The 6,893-nt window shown below is 35.3% G+C and overlaps 1 protein-coding gene across 1 annotated transcript in view; it reads left to right on the top strand.

The window, feature by feature from the left end:
- The window catches only part of LOC108966202, a 12,168-nt gene that overhangs the window by 2,796 nt on the left and 2,479 nt on the right, over positions 1–6,893 (top strand). The window lies entirely within an intron of this gene.

The raw sequence follows: 6,893 nt of genomic DNA, 5'->3' as shown, positions 1-6,893 counted from the left end.
AATTCCATGTATTTAACAACCTGCTATTGGTATGTAGTGACGGTTATTGGCGTAATTCCCAAAACGCTGATAAGATGTATGAGCGATGTATAACTGTGCAAGAGAAATGGATAGACAGCAAACAAAAACAACATAACTATTATATAAAAATTAGAAAGAGTAAGGTTATGGTTGGTGTATATGATATAAATTTACACAAGATATACATTTGYACTATATATGCATATAGTCATATACGTAAGTACACATGTACATAACCTCAAATTAATATGGACTCACGTCCGTTGTGTGACACATTTTTGTTTCAGGATTTTTTTCACTCTATCGACACAAATACTTCTATCAGCACATAACTGCAATAGGGCAACAACAACARTAACAAYCGTCACAATAATTGCCATACATCTCAAACACAAAACGTGCGGTTGTATGTGCGCACATAGTTTTAATTGCGGTCGTAAATTAATCCCTTCTGGAAAACAACCACTACCTACGTATTAAAATTGATAAAAAAAGAAGAAGAAGAAAAATTACTGCCTTCCTCGAAAACGGCATGCTTGTGATATGTATGTGAACTAGTCAAGGTGTCACACTAAATGGTAACACCAACCACCGTYATGCCACAGCAACATCAGCAACTGTTGGAATGCGCGGCAGGCTGCTTGCTGACGCCAACGCCGCGRCGGTATAACGGTATGGGAAGAATGTGAAACAAATATCCACAAACATGTTATATCTGCGCGGCTTGATAGGCATGCCGTCATTCTGCTTATTCTCCATGCTTGTTATTATTGTTGTTSTGAGGAGATTTAAGCTAGCCGCGCGAGTTTTTGGTCGTCAAAAAAAAAACGTTAAGTTCGTTTGCACCGAAGCTTTAMTACCCCTCACAAATAACAAAAATATTTCCATTTAAGGGGTTGATTTTAATGTTTAGTCTGTACGGAAGCTATATGCTATAGTAGTACGATCTAAACTTGAAAATAATCCGTTTCCAATTTCGTGAAGATATCTTGTATATAAAATTTTCTATAAAGGATGTGATTTTTATCATTCAGTTTGTATGGCAGTTATATGCTATAGTGTTCCGATATTAACGATCTTTGGGAGAAAAAGACGTGTGAAAATTTTCAGACCGATATCTCAAAAACTGAGAAACTTGTTCGTGTGTATAAAGATGGTCAGACAGAGAATCTGTTATACATAAATCTGTTATATAATCTCTACCGTTTCCTTTTGGCTGTTACAAACTTCGTGGCAAGCTTAGTATACCTGGTTTTGGGTATACAAATATTTTTCACTTACCAAACAACTGTGGTTTAGTTGCAATTTCCCGTATTTTGTTGTTGTTTAGATCTTGTGGAATTATCTGCCGTCAATATCAGTTAATCCGTGAAACTATCTGTATCCCCAGCGTCGATTATGTTTGTGCATTTAATTTCGCACAGTAATAAATATGTTCGTGGGTTGCTATGATGGATCGATGACTAAGATCCAAAACATATGTATGTGTTTTGATTCGTAATGGATGGCTGGGTTTGTTATAGMTTCCAGTAAAGCAGATTTAGAAATATATTGAAGTTCCATTTTTGACCAAATTCATATTTTGAGACTATGTTTACTTCATCTCATCATAGAACATAAAGCTATTCCTTATTAAAATGTGTATGTATATGTGCTCTTGGGGCACAATTACGTTAGATATAACGCTTAAAGGCTTAGAAAACTTGAATGTTTCATCGACAAACAAAACTCACATTTTCCAAACAAATAAAATTCTAAAATAATTGAAAATATTTTCAAACCCGAAAATTCTATTTTTAAATTGCGATCTAGAAAGAAATGAAATAGTGATAGTTTAAGGAACAACAAATATTACCTAATTCCCTAGTTTGTTTTATGTTGTTCTGAAGCTCTTAAAGATCATCTTAAAGATCAAGGAGTCATGTCGTTTACGGACTGTTATACAACTCCAAAAGCACTTCTCTCTCTTCTCGTGCAGAGAGTCCATAATAATAAGTTTAAATTTATTTCGATATCACAGATTGCTTGCGTTTTCAGAATAGAGGGTAGAGTTGAATATGGAATATCATAAAGGATTCCACGATTATGTTAACATGCAAAAAGTTTAAAAAATTTGAAGAAGAGTCATCTCATAAATGCGTTTCAAAGATTCAGCWTCTTGATATTGTKGYTAGGAACTATACAMAGCRGAACTTCGWATTAYTTGATGGYTTTGGTTTCACCAATTGTTTTTATCGGTGAAAGCATGAATTTGGAAATGAATGAAGTAYGGAGATAGTAGAAGATATTCTATAAATCAAAAAAAATAATTAATTAGTATTGTCATTGCATTRGATACTTTAAGGGCAGAGAAATATTTGTATTATATATATCAACCCCACAAAGAATTTGTATATGCTTTAAACAAGTTTGGGGCCAAACTTTCTTTAATCATAATTTCTTCTCAACTTTATATTAAACTGCAAAGAACATCTAAAACTAACGTACTTCAAATTCTACGTAGTTATGATCCTCTCCTTAATAAACTTAATATTACTTGAGACATAGCTTGAAAGAGCATTGCTCAATCATACAARCGATTCAGCACTTCTTCATAGTGTATACTATAAAAATGTCATTAAAATTAAAATAATTTTTTTATCCCATGAGATACTTCATTAGCTTTCACTTCAATAAAATCTCAAAATCCTAATTACYTTTTAGAGTGTTGTCCAACAAGACCAACTAATTCTAGTCGGCTATGAAAAGTCAATGTGGGATTAATGAGTGAGGTTAATGGAGCAATTATATACATACATACTTACAAATGTGGTTATGATCCTTTAACACAAATACATGTGTGTGAGTATGTATGGATGAAGCACATTAAGCATATCGGCAACAAGTTGAGCACATCCTTCAAAGTGCTTGTTATGTTAAGTCATGGTATTAACTGTTGATATGTATGTATGCACGAATATAATCGTTAATGACAYCGTTAAGTAGGCGTTTAACGCGGCAGATAACCGTTTTTTCTATGGCTAGTTGTGGTCAGCGACCAGTTGTAAATTTTTTATATATAAAAGTGGTTCGAAAGGAAGTAAGGGTGGGTTTGTTGCTAAACATTGTAGGTTATTAAKGTTAGTTGAATATATTTAAATATGTTTGTAAGTATAAAAGTTGTGACACACCTCAGCGTTTTGCAAATATAAATAGACTTTAAAGAAATAATATTTAATATTGAATAGACAGGAAATGTTGATTATATGTATAACTGATCTTATTCAATCAGGAACATTATTAAAATGTTGCGGGTATTTGGTTAGGTTAAGTTAGTTGTTCGCACTGTAAAGTCGATGAAAACAGCTACCATAAATATACACAATCTATAAATTTTCTTTTTATTTCTATTAATGCATTATTATTAGGTTTTTTTTTTCTTTTTTCCTTTGCATTTTGGTTCATAAATTATTTTTGCGCCTTAAGGTGTGGTGGCACTTTTTTATGTGGTTTCAGGTAGTAAACTTATTTTTCTAGAAAATATTTGAAAAATAGAGTCCAAAACAGCAGACTTCTACAATTCTATCTCACTTCTCATTTGCTGATGAAAATTTCAGTAGATCGATCAGAACAAAATAATCTTCTGGGATTTTCTTAACTTTGAAAGTTCTTAAGCAGGCAAATATAACCAAAAAAGAAGTCATAATTTGAGATCAGTCTAAAAAAGASGATTTTTGGGAACTAAAAGAATAACTGTAACAATTATTGGAAAGCAAAATATGTATACAAGTGTATATAACAAGTAAGGAATTGCTAAGTTCGTATATAACCAGGGAAGTACTTTCAATTACATAAGGTTTGTTAGTTAGACCCCAGAAAGATTTCATCTGATTTTATTCATTCTAAGCACAAAGATTCACCATTGAAAGAAAAGCGTGCTCTCTTAATTGTATTAAGATAACTCACATATTTTCTGATATACGCRCTATAAAGTCTCACGGAARTTCGAAAATATTCATATTAGGTACATGATGTGATAAAAAGGTGCCCGGAAATTCCAAATATTTAATTATCCATGAATATTTATTTTGTCACCTTCAAAGTACTGATAAAATTTTTTTAAATCCTTACTCCCACATCCACATAAAGGGAGATTCAGCAGGGGAAATATTTTCATATTAAAGCTCCTGTTGATGCCACRTGCGGTTGTATTGCAAATGCATGGCAATTTTCGGTATTAATCTGCATTACCAGCTTTGGCGGCATAAGTTCGCAGCTGCAATATCTTTGGTCATTATTTATGCAGCTGCAGGATGAAAAAATCGCCTCGCCGAGGCGAGAGCTAATAAAGAAAGGATATGTTTSTGCGCAGGCCGGTGAATACACACACACACGMATACAAACTTATATACATTGAGAGAACTCCACAGGTATTCTAATAAAGTTGTCTATTTCTGTGCATTTCTTATAATGTGCATGAAAAGACCAGGGGGTGAAATGCAGTAATTTGTGTGATTAGACAACCAGTTGGCTGCCGTGAACGTGGCACACCCACACACACACACGCGCAGAATTTAGTTTTGGTGAATGCTTTTGACTCGATGTTGACTAAAAATAGACTTTGAATCTTAACATAGGTTTTGAAAGAAAAAATGCTCATGCAACGGTAAAAATGCATAGTGAGAAGTGTGATTTCTATAAACACTTACATATATACATGTATGTATGTAGCCTTCATGTGCAAAGGTGCGCGTGCTCCACAACATTTCGCAACACTTGAGAGATTATTAGCGCCGTCTAAACATGTGCAGCTGCTCTGCGCGACACACACACACATGCATACTATGACACAAATATTTGTATGCACGTTTGTGTGCTTGTGTTTAAAGAATATCTGCCCTCAGCTGGCTGCGTCCATTATGTGAGCTTTCATAAACCATGACAAATAATTCTCCATGGAAGTACCTGTAGTTTGGCTAGCATTCAACATGTTGTTAACGCACACGCACACACACCAACTCCTTCATACATTCCTGCACATTCATTTCAATAAGATTTACAATCACATGTGCTCATCTCTGAATAAATGTTGGTATGTGTGTAGGTTTATATGCTCGGCTTTGTTGTTGTAACTTTTTTCTTAACGCGCCATTTCAGTAGCTGAATACTGTGTCTTATGTAGTTATGTGCATTATTTTGTAGTAGTTGTTGTTTTTGAAGCTTTTGTTGTTCGTTAGTTTAAGGTTATGTAGCTTTTACGCTAATAGCAGCCGTACATCATCTACGAATGGACTGAGTTAACTTCGTGGTAGCCCAAGTCAGCGCTGGGGGCGAGGTAGACTCCGTTGGCAGCGCTCTAAGATCTTTAGCTGAAAAATTAGAGAGCAATTTTTTCTCTGTTAGAAACTGCGATTTAATGTCTGGGAATTTAACAGAACAATCTTTTTAGTGCAGAAATGCAGTTGACTACATTTGATGAAAAGTTTTTGGATTATTTCCCTTGGCTTAGAGTACGTTAGTAAGTTTTTCAATAAGTGCGCTAAAAGAAGTTTTTTTTTTTATAAAATAAAAACGGCTTGGGGTATCAATGAAATTCTTAATTCGTGTGAAAGTATATTCGTTGCCATTATGTATGTAACTCGATTTCCCGGCGTCAAATCATACGATGGAGGCCAATTGACTGAGCCATTTCGTGAGACAATACGTTCACACACTTGGAATGTGACATTGTCGTTTGTGGCGCCGTCTTGTTAGAACCACATATTGTCCAAGTGATAGCGACTCCCATTCACAGTAACGTGCCGGTCTTGATCATCACGGAAGAAGTACGGCCCAATGATGCCACCAGCCCATAAACCGCACCAAACCTATAATTTTTCGGGATGCAATAGGGGCTGATGGAGTCAGTGTGGATTGCTGCCTTGCTTGGTGCTCTGGCCAATTCAGGAACAAGCGAGAATTCTGGGGGTCAAGCGACTTCAGTTCAATGTGATCTTGTWATGATGTAGGCCAAGATCTTTTCGCAAAATTCTCCCCAACGACGTCTCAACGTTTGAGAACGACTTGTGAGAGACTGAGTGGGTCAATATTCTCGACACTACTTCTTTGTAACACTGGCACGGAAACATTTTGTACTGTGCCTGTGGATTAAAATGTTTCCACTAGACGTTCAACTTTTAATCTGGACCACTCCAAAGGTTGAGACCACTGACTCCGAATTTCGGTAATAAATTTTAATAATTTCAACCTGTTGTTGGATCGTATATCTTTCCATGATGAAATGACAAACCTTACTGTAGGGACATGTCAAAAGGGCGGGAAAAAATATGGCGCTGTCCGTATTGCAAGACCCGTTAGAATATCAATTGCAAGTTAAAGTTCACAAGGTGAAAAACTCGCGAAAAATCAATCAGTTGTGCAAAACCTAAGTCGGCCCATAATTAAGGCCTCTTTTACGAATAGTTTCATGCAAACGAGTCTTGACACTTAAATATTATTCCTTGCTGACAGTTCGGCTGGTCGGAAACAATTCGGAGAGCAGCACGCTTCGACAGAAAACTGTCAAGATTACCTTGATTTTTTACCATCTTTGAGGTGGTTTTCCAGCTTCTAAAGAATAGATCCAAAACTCTTCGCAATACTAATACATTTCATGTCACCTTATAGCATTGTTTTACGCTGGATTTCGAAAAAATTTAGTGATTTTGGAAACAATCGTGCTTTTACTTTCCTTAGGCCCTAATGGTATTTCGAAATGATTTTTGATGATTCTTGCGATATTCCAAAGATGCCAATAAGATCTATGCTGTTAATCCTTTATTCTCAACTACTAATTCTTTGATTTTATTGACGTGTTAATTATCAGTTGATGTTGATGGCTGCAGGACACGTAC

This window comes from Bactrocera latifrons, unplaced genomic scaffold (genome assembly GCF_001853355.1).
Source record: "Bactrocera latifrons isolate USDA-ARS-PBARC rearing strain unplaced genomic scaffold, ASM185335v1 scaffold_10, whole genome shotgun sequence".
NCBI classification, from domain to species: domain Eukaryota; kingdom Metazoa; phylum Arthropoda; class Insecta; order Diptera; family Tephritidae; genus Bactrocera; species Bactrocera latifrons.
The sequence above is the reverse complement of the archived record's forward strand: the minus strand, read 5'-3'. Positions and strand labels throughout refer to the sequence as shown.